Source organism: Somniosus microcephalus, chromosome 9, assembly GCF_052327205.1.
Source record: "Somniosus microcephalus isolate GS21.2 chromosome 9, FLI_Smic_1.0, whole genome shotgun sequence".
In the NCBI taxonomy this organism is placed as follows: Eukaryota; Metazoa; Chordata; class Chondrichthyes; order Squaliformes; family Somniosidae; genus Somniosus; species Somniosus microcephalus.
Window position 1 is genome coordinate 251,836,351 of NC_140995.1, and position 12,934 is coordinate 251,849,284.

The following is a 12,934-nucleotide window of genomic DNA, read 5'->3' on the forward strand; positions in this document are numbered from 1 at the left end:
AACTTCCTCCAGGTAACCACTCACCAGATTGGAGGCACCCGCTTGATTCTTGAAGAAATGACAGATAGTTCCTTAGCAGTGCACCCCTCTCACATCTGCCTCCTGCCTCCTGACACTGAGCGAGCGCATATCAGTACGTTGAGCTGGATTTGGGGTGATGGCGAGTCTGGTTGGGGTGATGGCGAGTCATAGAATGGTTACAGAAGGAGGCCATTCAACCTATTGAGCCCGTGCCGGTTCTCTGCAAGAGCACTTCAGCCAGTCCCACTCCCCCGCCCTTTCCCCGTAGCCCTGAAATTTTTTTTCCTTCAGGTACTTATCAAATTCCCTTTAAAGCCACGATTGAGTCTGCCTCCACCACCCTCTCAGGCAGTGCATTCCAGATCCTAACCACTCGCTGCATAAAAAAGTTTTTCCTCATGTTGCCTTTGGTTCTTTTGCTAATCACCTTAAATCTGTGTCCTCTGGTTCTTGACCCTTCCACCAATGGGAACAGTTTCTCTCTATCTACTCTGCCCAGACCCCTCATGATTTTGAACACCTCTATCAAATCTCCTCTCAACCTTCTCTGCTCTAAGGAGAACAACGCCAGCTTCTCCAGTCCATCCACGTAACTGAAGTCCCTCATCCCTGGAACCATTCTCGTAAATCTTTTCTGCACCCTCTATAAGGCCGTAACATCCTGCCTGGGCGCGGGGCGATGGCGAGCCTGGGCGCGGGGCGATGGCGAGCCTGGGCGCGGAGCGATGGCAAGCCTGGGCGCGGAGCGATGGCAATCCTGGGCGCGAGGCGATAGCAAACCGGGGCGCGGGGCGATGGCGAGCCTGGGCGCGGGGCGGGGGTGATGGCGATGGCGAGCCTGGGTGCGGGGCGATGGCGAGCCTGGGCGCGGAGCGATGGCGAGCCTGGGCACGGGGCGATGGTGAGCCTGGGTGCGGGGCGATGGCGATGGCGATGGCGAGCCTGGGCGCGGAGCGATGGCGAGCCTGGGCGCGGGGCGATGGCGAGCCTGGGCGGGGCGATGGCGAGCCTGGGCAGGGCGATGGCGAGGGCGAGCCTGGGCGCGGGGCGATGGCGATGGCAAGCCTGGGCGTGGGGCGATGGCGGTGGCGAGCCTGGGCGCGGGGCGGGGGTGATGGCGATGGCGAGCCTGGGCACGGGGCGGGGGTGATGGCGATGGCGAGCCTGGGCACGGGGCGATGGTGAGCCTGGGTGCGGGGCGATGGCGAGCCTGGGCGCGGGGCGGGGGTGATGGCGATGGCGAGGGCGAGCCTGGGTGCGGGGCGATGGCGAGCCTGGGTGCGGGGCGATGGCGAGCCTTGGCAGGGCGATGGCGATGGCGAGCCTGGGCGCGGGGCGATGGCGAGGGCGAGCCTGGGCGCGGGGCGATGGCGAGTTGCATTGTCGTGTCCTTGTGTGACAGGTCAGTGTAGGTGTGTTAGGCTGAAATATTTGGAACACACTGAGCTGTACAGCAATACAGGACAGTTTGGGCACATGCCTTTTTATGGTCATCTAGAAAGAGCTAGCATTAGATAAAGATTGTGAGCAGCTATTCCCACCAGCGCTCCCAGCAGCGGGAAGCCTCTACACTGTTTGACGTTGGTTTGGTGGAAGCCGTTATTCAAGTTCCTATTTGAATGCTGCCTTATTGCTGCCTGCTCCTCTCTCGGGATTTTCCGCTTGTTTTGAAGCATCTGGTTCAGCAAAAATACACAAATTGCACAAATACATTTGGATTTTACCCACTATAAAATTTTAAATTAGCTCCATGGCTTTATTACCGGATCTTTTCCGCCAAGCAGTTCAATTAATTGTGTGTGTGTCATGCTACAGGGTTTGTGAACTGCGAGACGATACAATTTGCCACAGGACTTCTTCACCCTTGAGAACTCATTACACAGAGTAGTGTCACTTCCTACCTCTCTTCACTGCCGAAATCAGGCCATTAATTGTCAGTTAAAGATTGCTCATCCTGCTCCGACCAACACCTCACACATTCATTTCTCTCCCCTCCTTACTCTCGCTCTCTCTCCCTCTTTCTCCACTTCTCTCTCACTCCCTCTTTCTCCACTTCTCTCTCTCTCGCCCCCTTGAGCCCCCCCTAAGCTTCCAGCTGTGTCTAACTGCTGAGCCATGTCTTGCTGCCCAGTTTTTGATGTAATTGATTGATTTTCACTCCGAAGCTACCTGGGAGGTTTCTTTCTGATAAACGCAGGCTGTCGGTGCCCATCTCTGCCACAATCCACAGCATGATTATCCCGTGAGTGAAAACAAGGTGTACCTAACTGCCCTTTGTTCTGCTGACTGGTCCCTGCTAGTATTTGAACAGGTACCACAGTAAACAATTTGTCCACACTAGTCTGCCCTACACAATGCCGCCATCACACAGAGTCCCATTCCCCCTCGACACAATGTCCCCATCACACGGAGTCCCGTGTCCCCCCTCGCGCGGAGTCCCGTGTCCCCCCTCGCGCGGAGTCCCGTGTCCCCCCTCGCGCGGAGTCCCGTGTCCCCCCTCGCGCGGAGTCCCGTGTCCCCCCTCGCGCGGAGTCCCGTGTCCCCCCTCGCGCGGAGTCCCGTGTCCCCCCTCGCGCGGAGTCCCGTGTCCCCCCTCGCGCGGAGTCCCGTGTCCCCCCTCGCGCGGAGTCCCGTGTCCCCCCTCGCGCGGAGTCCCGTGTCCCCCCTCGCGCGGAGTCCCGTGTCCCCCCTCGCGCGGAGTCCCGTGTCCCCCCTCGCGCGGAGTCCCGTGTCCCCCCTCGCGCGGAGTCCCGTGTCCCCCCTCGCGCGGAGTCCCGTGTCCCCCCTCGCGCGGAGTCCCGTGTCCCCCCTCGCGCGGAGTCCCGTGTCCCCCCTCGCGCGGAGTCCCGTGTCCCCCCTCGCGCGGAGTCCCGTGTCCCCCCTCGCGCGGAGTCCCGTGTCCCCCCTCGCGCGGAGTCCCGTGTCCCCCCTCGCGCGGAGTCCCGTGTCCCCCCTCGCGCGGAGTCCCGTGTCCCCCCTCGCGCGGAGTCCCGTGTCCCCCCTCGCGCGGAGTCCCGTGTCCCCCCTCGCGCGGAGTCCCGTGTCCCCCCTCGCCCGGAGTCCCGTGTCCCCCCTCGCCCGGAGTCCCGTGTCCCCCCTCGCCCGGAGTCCCGTGTCCCCCCTCGCCCGGAGTCCCGTGTCCCCCCTCGCCCGGAGTCCCGTGTCCCCCCTCGCCCGGAGTCCCGTGTCCCCCCCACGCCCCCACCACCCCCCCCGGAGTCCCCACGCCCCCACCACCCCCGTATCCCCCCCGGAGCCCCCCATCCCCCCCGGAGCCTCCACGCCCCCATCCCCCCCGGGAGCCCCCCATCCCCCCCTCCCCCCGGAGCCCCATCCCCCCCTCACCCCGGAGCCCCCTGAGCCCCGGAGCCCCCTCCCCCCTGGAGCCCCCTGAGCCCCGGAGCCCCCTCCCCCCCGGAGCCCCCTGAGCCCCGGAGCCCCCTCCCCCCGGAGCCCCGGAGCCCCCTCCCCCCGGAGCCCCCTGAGCCCCGGAGCCCCCTGAGCCCCGGAGCCCCCTGAGCCCCGGAGCCCCCTCCCCCCCGGAGCCCCCTGAGCCCCGGAGCCCCCTCCCCCCGGAGCCCCCTCGCCCCCTCGCCCCGGAGCCCCGGAGCCCCCCTCCCCCCGGAGCCCCCTCCCCCCTCCCCCCGGAGCCCCCTCCCCCCGGGGCCCCCTCCCCCCGGAGCCCCCCTCCCCCCGGAGCCCCCACGCCCCGGAGCCCCACCCACCCTCGACCCGGAGTCCCATTCCCCCCATCACAAGCCGGCTGAATCTTTGAAGCTGAGGCTCAAGCCCATTAAAATTAAGGGAGACAACTGAGGCAACCAACCAGTGATTGATCGTGAAGATTACGAGCTTGTGAATGCTCGCCTGTGTGTGAAGGACCTTTACTGTCCCTGATATCTGGTGGCCTCGCTCTGTGCTGTTGACTGCCTTCAGGCAGCCCTGAGAGAGACGAGGGTATTTGTACCTGTGTCATGTTTTAATTAAAATCCCAAAAGGCCTAATGCTTTCCTTTTGATTTCTCTATTGATGGGAAAAGTTGAGCAAAGAGCACAATTCAGCTGAAATCTGTCGACCCAAATCCCAAGCCAACAATGTACCAGGGTTTCATTTTTTGCCCCCTTCAGTTTTTATTTCAGGTTGGTGGATTATTTTCTTAAACAATTATTCACAGGATATTCGGCCCAGAAACAGGCCATTCGGCCCAACCAGACCATGCTGGTATTTATGCTCTACTCGAGCCTCATCTAACTTTATCAGCGTGACCCTCTCTTCCCTTCTCCCTCATATGCTTGTCCAGCCTCCCCTTAAATGCATCGATACTATTTGCTTCAACCACTCTCTGTGGCAGCGAGTTCCACATTCTCACCACTCTCTGTGTAAAGAAGTTTCTTCTGAATTCCCTATTTGATTTCTTTGGGACTATCTTGTTTTGATGTTCTCTGGTTTTGCTCTTCCCCACAAGTCACAGAATCACAGAATCACAGAAACCCCACAGTGCAGATAGAGGCCATTTCGGCCCATCGAGCCTGCACCGACACATATCCCACCCAATCCCCGTAACCCCTACACCAACACATATCCCACCCTATCCCTGTAACCCCACGTATTTAATCCCCCTAACACTAAGGGTCAATTTATCATAGCCAATCAACCTAACCCGCACATCTTTGGACTGTGGGAGGAAACCGGAGCACCCGGAGAAAACCCACGCAAACACGGGGAGAATGTGCAAACTCCACACAGACAGTCGCCCGAGGCCGGATTCGAACCCGGGTCGCTGGCGCTGTGAGGCAACAGTGCTAACCACTATGCCACCGTGCTGTCATAGAATGATTACAGCACAGAAGGAGGCCATTCGGCCCATCAAGCCCATGCTAGCTTTCTGCAAGAGCACTTCAGCTAGTCCTACTCTCCGCCCTTTCCCCGTAGCGCTGCAAATTTTTTTCCTTCAGGTACTTTTCAAATTCCCTTTTGAAAGCTGTGATTAAATCTGCCGCCACCACCCTCCCAGGCAGTGCATTCCAGATCCTAACCACTCGCTGCATAAAAAAGTCTTTCCTCATGTCGCCTTTGGGTCTTCTGCCAAATCACCTTAAATCTGTGCCGTCTAGCTGTCGACCCTTCCACCAATGGGAACAGTTTCTCTCTACTCTGTCTAGTCCCATCATGATTTTGAACACCTCCATCAAATCTCCTCTCAACCTCTCTGTTCTAAGGAGAACAACCCCAGCTTCTCCAGTCTATCCATGTAACTGAAGTCCCTCATCCCTGTAACCATACTTGCAAATCTTTTCTGCACCCTCTTTAAGGCCTTCACATCCTTCCTAAAGTGCGGTGCCCAGAATTGGACACAATACTCCAGTTGAGGCCGAATCACTGTTTTAAAAAGGTTCATCATTCACCCCCAGACTGTAACACCGACCCCGCTCGACCCCAGACTGTAACACCGACCCTGCTCGCCCCCAGACTGTAACACTGACCCCGCTCACCCCCAGACTGTAACACTGACCCCGCTCACCCCCAGACTGTAACACCGACACCGCTCACCCCCAGACTGTGACACTGACCCCGCTCGCCCCCAGACTGTGACACCGACCCCACTCACCCCCAGACTGTGACACCGACCCCGCTCGCCCCCAGACTGTAACACCGACCCCGCTCACCCCCAGACTGTAACACCGACCCCGCTCACCCCCAGACTGTAACACCGACCCCGCTCGCCCCCAGACTGTAACACCGACCCCGCTCACCCCCAGACTGTGACACCGACCCCGCTCACCCCCAGACTGTGACACCGACCCCGCTCGCCCCCAGACTGTAACACCGACCCCACTCACCCCCAGACTGTGACACCGACCCCGCTCACCCCCAGACTGTGACACCGACCCCGCTCACCCCCAGACTGTGACACCGACCCCGCTCACCCCCAGACTGTAACACCGACCCCGCTCGCCCCCAGACTGTAACACCGACCCCGCTCACCCCCAGACTGTGACACCGACACCGCTCACCCCCAGACTGTGACACTGACCCCGCTCGCCCCCAGACTGTGACACCGACCCCACTCACCCCCAGACTGTGACACCGACCCCGCTCGCCCCCAGACTGTAACACCGACCCCGCTCACCCCCAGACTGTGACACCGACCCCGCTCGCCCCCAGACTGTAACACCGACCCCGCTCGCCCCCAGACTGTAACACCGACCCCACTCACCCCCAGACTGTGACACCGACCCCGCTCGCCCCCAGACTGTAACACCGACCCCGCTCGCCCCCAGACTGTAACACCGACCCCACTCACCCCCAGACTGTGACACCGACCCCGCTCACCCCCAGACTGTGACACCGACCCCACTCACCCCCAGACTGTAACACCGACCCCGCTCACCCCCAGACTGTAACACCGACCCCGCTCACCCCCAGACTGTAACACCGACCCCGCTCACCCCCAGACTGTAACACCGACCCCGCTCACCCCCAGACTGTAACACCGACCCCGCTCACCCCCAGACTGTAACACCGACCCCGCTCACCCCCAGACTGTAACACCGACCCCGCTCACCCCCAGACTGTAACACCGACCCCGCTCACCCCCAGACTGTAACACCGACCCCGCTCACCCCCAGACTGTAACACCGACCCCGCTCGCCCCCAGACTGTAACACCGACCCCGCTCGCCCCCAGACTGTAACACCGACCCCGCTCACCCCCAGACTGTAACACCGACCCCGCTCGCCCCCAGACTGTAACACCGACCCCGCTCGCCCCCAGACTGTAACACCGACCCCGCTCACCCCCAGACTGTAACACCGACCCCGCTCACCCCCAGACTGTAACACCGACCCCGCTCACCCCCAGACTGTAACACCGACCCCGCTCACCCCGAGACTGTAACACCGACCCCGCTCACCCCCAGACTGTAACACCGACCCCGCTCACCCCCAGACTGTAACACTGACCCCGCTCACCCCGAGACTGTAACACCGACCCCGCTCACCCCCAGACTGTAACACCGACCCCGCTCACCCCGAGACTGTAACACCGACCCCGCTCACCCCCAGACTGTAACACCGACCCCGCTCACCCCCAGACTGTAACACCGACCCCGCTCGCCCCCAGAGGTAACACTGACCCCGCTCACCCCCAGGCTGTAACACTGACCCCGCTCACCCCCAGACTGTAACACCGACCCCGCTCACCCCCAGACTGTGACACCGACCCCGCTCGCCCCCAGACTGTAACACTGACCCCGCTCACCCCCAGACTGTAACCCCGACCCCGCTCACCCCCAGACTGTAACACCGACCCCGCTCACCCCCAGACTGTAACACCGACCCCGCTCACCCCCAGACTGTAACACTGACCCCGCTCGCCCCCAGACTGTAACACCGACCCCGCTCACCCCCAGACTGTAACACTGACCCCGCTCGCCCCCAGACTGTAACACCGACCCCGCTCACCCCCAGACTGTAACACTGACCCCGCTCACCCCAGACTGTAACACCGACCCCGCTCACCCCCAGACTGTAACACCGACCCCGCTCGCCCCCAGAGGTAACACTGACCCCGCTCGCCCCCAGACTGTAACACCGACCCCGCTCACCCCCAGACTGTAACCCCGATCCCGCTCACCCCCAGACTGTAACACCGACCCCGCTCACCCCCAGACTGTAACACTGACCCCGCTCACCCCAGACTGTAACACCGACCCCGCTCACCCCCAGACTGTAACACCGACCCCGCTCACCCCCAGACTGTAACACTGACCCCGCTCGCCCCCAGACTGTAACACCGACCCCGCTCACCCCCAGACTGTAACACCGACCCCGCTCGCCCCCAGAGGTAACACTGACCCCGTTCGCCCCCAGACTGTAACACCGACCCCGCTCACCCCCAGACTGTAACCCCGACCCCCCTCACCCCCAGACTGTAACACTGACCCCGCTCACCCCCAGACTGTAACACTGACCCCGCTCACCCCAGACTGTAACACCGACCCCGCTCACCCCCAGACTGTAACACCGACCCCGCTCACCCCCAGACTGTAACACTGACCCCGCTCACCCCAGACTGTAACACCGACCCCGCTCGCCCCCAGAGGTAACACTGATCCCGCTCGCCCCCAGACTGTAACACCGACCCCGCTCACCCCCAGACTGTAACCCTGACCCCGCTCGCCCCCAGTCTGTAACACTGATTCGAGTGCAGGTCGGTAGATAACGGCGAGGCCGAGAGCGGAGCATTAGAAAAGCAGGTGTAGGCCATACTGCCCCATCGAGCCTGCTCCGCCATTCAATGTGTCCTAGAGTCAACATGGGACATGCCATATTAGATTGAGTAATGAGCCAGATTTAGTTAACGGCCTAACTGTGCGTGAATATTTATCCGATAGCGATCATAACATAGAGTCATAACGGCACAGAAGGAGGCCATTCGGCCCATCGAGTCCGTGCCGGCTCTCTCTAGAGCAACCCAGTCAGTCCCACTCCCCCGCTCTATCCCCGCAGCCCTGCAAGTTTATTTCCCTCAAGTGCCTATCCAGTCTCCCCTTGAAAACATCGAGTGTCTCCGCTTCCACCACTTCCGTCGGCAGCGAGTTCCAGGTCCTCACCTCTCGCTGTGTAAAAAAGTTTTCCTCACATCCCCCCTGTATCTCTTGCCCAAAATCTTAAATATGTGCCCCCTAGTCCTTGTACCATCAACTAGTGGGAACAGCCTTACCCCGTCTAGCCTATCCAAACCCATCATAATCTTGTACACCTCTATCAAATCAACCCCTCCTTGTAGGTAAGATCCCCGGAACCATTCTGGTAAATCTCCCCTGCACCCTCTCCAAGGCCTTCACATCCTTCCTAAAGTGTGGTGACCAGAACTGGACGCAATACTCCAGTTGTGGCCTAACCAGCGCTTTATAAAAGTTCAGCATAACTTCTCTACTTTTGACTCAATACCTCTATTTATGAAGCCCTTTATCCCATATGCTTTGTTAACCACTCTCTCAATATGTCCTGCCACCTTCGGGGACCTATGCACTTTAACTCCCAGATCCCCCTGTCCCTGCACACTCTTTAAAACTGTGCCATTAAGTGTATATTGCCTCTCCCTGTCCCTTCTGCCAAAATGCATCACCTCACTTCTGTATTAAATTCCATCTGCCACTTGTCTGCCCATTCTGCTAGCCTTTCTATGTCCTGTTGCAGTCGATTGTTATCATCCTCACTGTTTGCCACACCCCCAAGTTTGGTGTCATCCGCAAATTTAGAAATTCTACTCTATTCCAATATCCAGGTCATTTATATATATCAAAAAAAACAGTGGCCCCAGCACTGACCCTTGGGGAACACCACTGTCTACCATCCTCCAGTCTGAAAAACAGCCATTTACCACAACTCGCTGTTTTCTGTCCTTAAGCCAATTCCTTATCAAAGCTGCCACTGACCCACCTATTCCATGAGCCTCATTTTTATCAACCAGCCTTCTATGTGGTACTTTGTCAAACGCCTTCTGAAAATCCATTTAGACAACATCCATTGCATTCCCTTCATCAATCCTCTCTGTTACTTCATCAAAAAATTCAATTAGATTAGTCAAATATGATCTGCCTTTTACAAACCCATGTTGGCTCTCCTTAATTAGCTTAAACCTCTCCAAATGCCCGTTAATTCTTTCCTTGATTATTGTTTCTAAAACTTTACCCACCACTGATGTTAAACTGACCAGCCTGTAGTTACAAGGATTGTCCTTACACCCTTTCTTGAATAATGGTGTCACATTTGCCACTTTCCAATCCTCGGGCACCTCCCCCGCATCTGGGGAAGATTGGAAAATTATGGCAAGCCCTTCCGCCAAGGCTGGGAACTCAACATCCAGGGGTATTCGATATTCAGGAAAGATAGGCAAAAAGGAAAGGGAGGTGGGGTAGCATTACTGGCTAAAGAAGGGATTAACACAATTGTAAGGAAGGATATTAGCTCTGATGATGTGGAATCTGTATGGGTAGAATTGAGAAATACCAAGGGGCAGAAAACGTTAGTGGGAATGGTATATTGACCTCCAAACAGTTAGGCGGAGGTTGGGGATGGTGTTGTGTATGTACCTTTAAGAGAATAACTGGTCTCAGACTGCAGTACTGGCAGTGACCACCCCTGTATAAAAGGCGCTAGTGAGCCTCTGTAGTTTCAGTTTTCCCGATTGACTTCATTCAGTAAAGACTTGTTTTGTTCAACTCCTGCTGTCCGTGTCTCAATCATTCACGGACATAATAGATGGCATTAAAAGGGAAATTAAAGAAGCGTGCAAAAAGGTCACAGCAGTCATCATGGGTGACTTTAATCTACATATAGATTGGGCTAAACAAATTAGTAACAATACTGTGGAGGAGGAATTCCTGGAGTGTTTACGGGATGGTTTCCTGGACCAATATGTCGAGGAACCAACCAGAGATCAGGCCATCTTAGACTGGGTATTATGTAACGAGAAAGGATTAATTAGCAATCTTGTTGTACGAGGCCCCTTGGGTCGGAGCTATCACAATATGATCGAATTCTTCTTTAAGATGGAGAATGAAGTAGTTGACTCAGAGACTAGGGTCCTAAATTTAAACAAAGGAAACTACGATGGTCTGAGGTGCGAGTTGAGTAGGATTGATTGGGGAATGTCGCTCAAAGGGTTGACGGTGGATAGGCAATGGCAAACATTCAAAGACCGCATGGATGAACTACAGAATTTGTTCATCCCAGTTTGGCATAAAAATAAAACAAAAAAGGTGACTCAACCGTGGCTAACAAGGGAAATTAGGTATAGCATAAGATCCAAGGAGAGGACATATAAATTGGCCAGAAAAAGCAATAATCCTGAGGATTGGGAGCAGTTTAGGATTTAACAAAGGAGGACAAAGGGATCAATTAAGAAGGGGAAAATAGAATATGCGAGTAAGCTTGCAGGGAACATAAAAACTGACTGTAAAAGCTTTTATAGATATGTGAAGAGAAAAAGATTGGTGAAGTCAAGCGTAGGTCCCTTGCAGTCAGAATCAGGGGAAATTATAATGGGGAACAAAGAAATGGCAGACCAACTAAATACATATTTTGGTTCTGTCTTCACAAAGGAGGACACAAATAACCTCCCAGAGATGCCGGGGAACATAGGGTCTGATGAAAGGGAGGATGGGACTGAAGGCTGATAAATCCCCAGGGCCTGATAATCTACATCCTAGGGTACTTAAGGAAGTGGCCCTAGAAATAGTAGATGCATTGCTGATCATCTTCCAACATTTGATGGAATCTGGAACAGTACCCATGGATTGGAGGGTAGCTAATGTTACCCCACTATTCAAAAAAGGTGGTAGAGAGAAAACGGGGAATTAGAGACCGGTAAGCTTGACATCGGTAGAGGGGAAAATGCTAGAGTCCATTATAAAAGATGTAATAGCAGAGCACTTGGAAAACAGTGACAGGATCGGACAAAGTCAACATGGATTCACAAAAGGTAAATCGTGCTTGACTAATCTACTGGAATTTTTTGAGGATATAACTGGTAAAATAGATAAGGGAGAACCAGTGGATGTGGTGTATTTGGACTTTCAGAAGGCCTTCGAGAAGGTCCCGCATAAGTGATTAGCATGTAAAGTTAAGGCACATGGGATTGGGGGCAAGGTATTGACTTGGATAGAGAACTGGTTGGCAGACAGAAAGCAAAGAGTTGGAATAAACGGGTCTTTTTCCGAATGGTGGGCAGTGACTAGTGGGGTACCGCAGGGAATCGGCCCTTGGACCCCAGCTATTCACAATATATATAAATGATCTGGACAAGGGAACTAGATGTAATATCTCCAAATTTGCAGACGATACAAAGCTGGGTGGGCGTGTGTGCTGTGAGGAGGATGTCGAGAAACTCCAGGATGATTTGGACATGTTGGGTGATTGGGCAGAAACATGGCAGATGCAATATAACGTGGATAAATGTGAGGTTATCCACTTCGGTGGGAAAAACAGGAAGGCAGATTATTATCTAAATGGCAATAGATTGGGAGAAGGGGAAGTGCAACCAGACCTGGGTGTCCTTGTGCACAAGTCACTGAAGGTAAGCATGCAGGTGCAGCAGGCGGTTAAGAAGGCAAATGGTATGTTGTCCTTCATAGCGAGAAGGTTTGAGTACAGGAACAAGGACGTCTTGCTGCAGTTGTACAGGGCCTTGGTGAGACCACATCTTGAATATTGTGTGCAGTTTTGGTCGCCTTATCTGAGGAAGGATGTTCTTGCCATGGAAGGAGTTCAACGAAGATTCACCAGGCTGATACCTGGGATGGCAGGAATGACGTATGAGGAGAGATTGGGTCGATTGGACTTGTACTCGCTGGAGTTTAGAAGAATGAGAGGTGATCTCATTGAAACTTATTAAATTCTGACAGGACTGGACAGACTAGATGCAGGAAGGATGTTCCCGATGGTCGGGGAGTCCAGAACCAGGGGACACAGTCTAAGGATAAAGGGTAGGCCATTTAGGACAGAAATGAGGAGGAATCTCTTCACCCAGAGAGTGGTGAACCTGTGGAACACTCTACCACAGAAGGCAGTGGAGGCCAGTTCATTAAATATATTCAAGAAGGAGTTGGATATATTTCTTAAGGCTAAAGGGATCAAGGGATATGGGGAGAAAGCAGGGACCGGGTACTGAATTTGGATGATCAGCCATGATCGCATTGAATGGCGGAGCAGGCTCGAGGGGCCGAATGGCCTACTCCTGCTCCTATCTTCCATGTTTCTCCCCCAATTCCCTTAGCAACCTGCGATGCAAGCCACCTGGACCAGGCGACTTATCCACTCTAAGCATACCCAATGTTTCTAGTACATCGTGTCTATCAATTTTCACCCCTTCCATTGCTTCTACCTTTTCCAATTCTACCGATATT

At 55.7% G+C, this 12,934-nt stretch overlaps 1 protein-coding gene across 3 annotated transcripts in view; it reads left to right on the top strand.

Moving 5' to 3' along the window:
- btbd9 (BTB (POZ) domain containing 9) overlaps positions 1-12,934 on the top strand; it is a 250,367-nt gene that overhangs the window by 94,530 nt on the left and 142,903 nt on the right. The window lies entirely within an intron of this gene.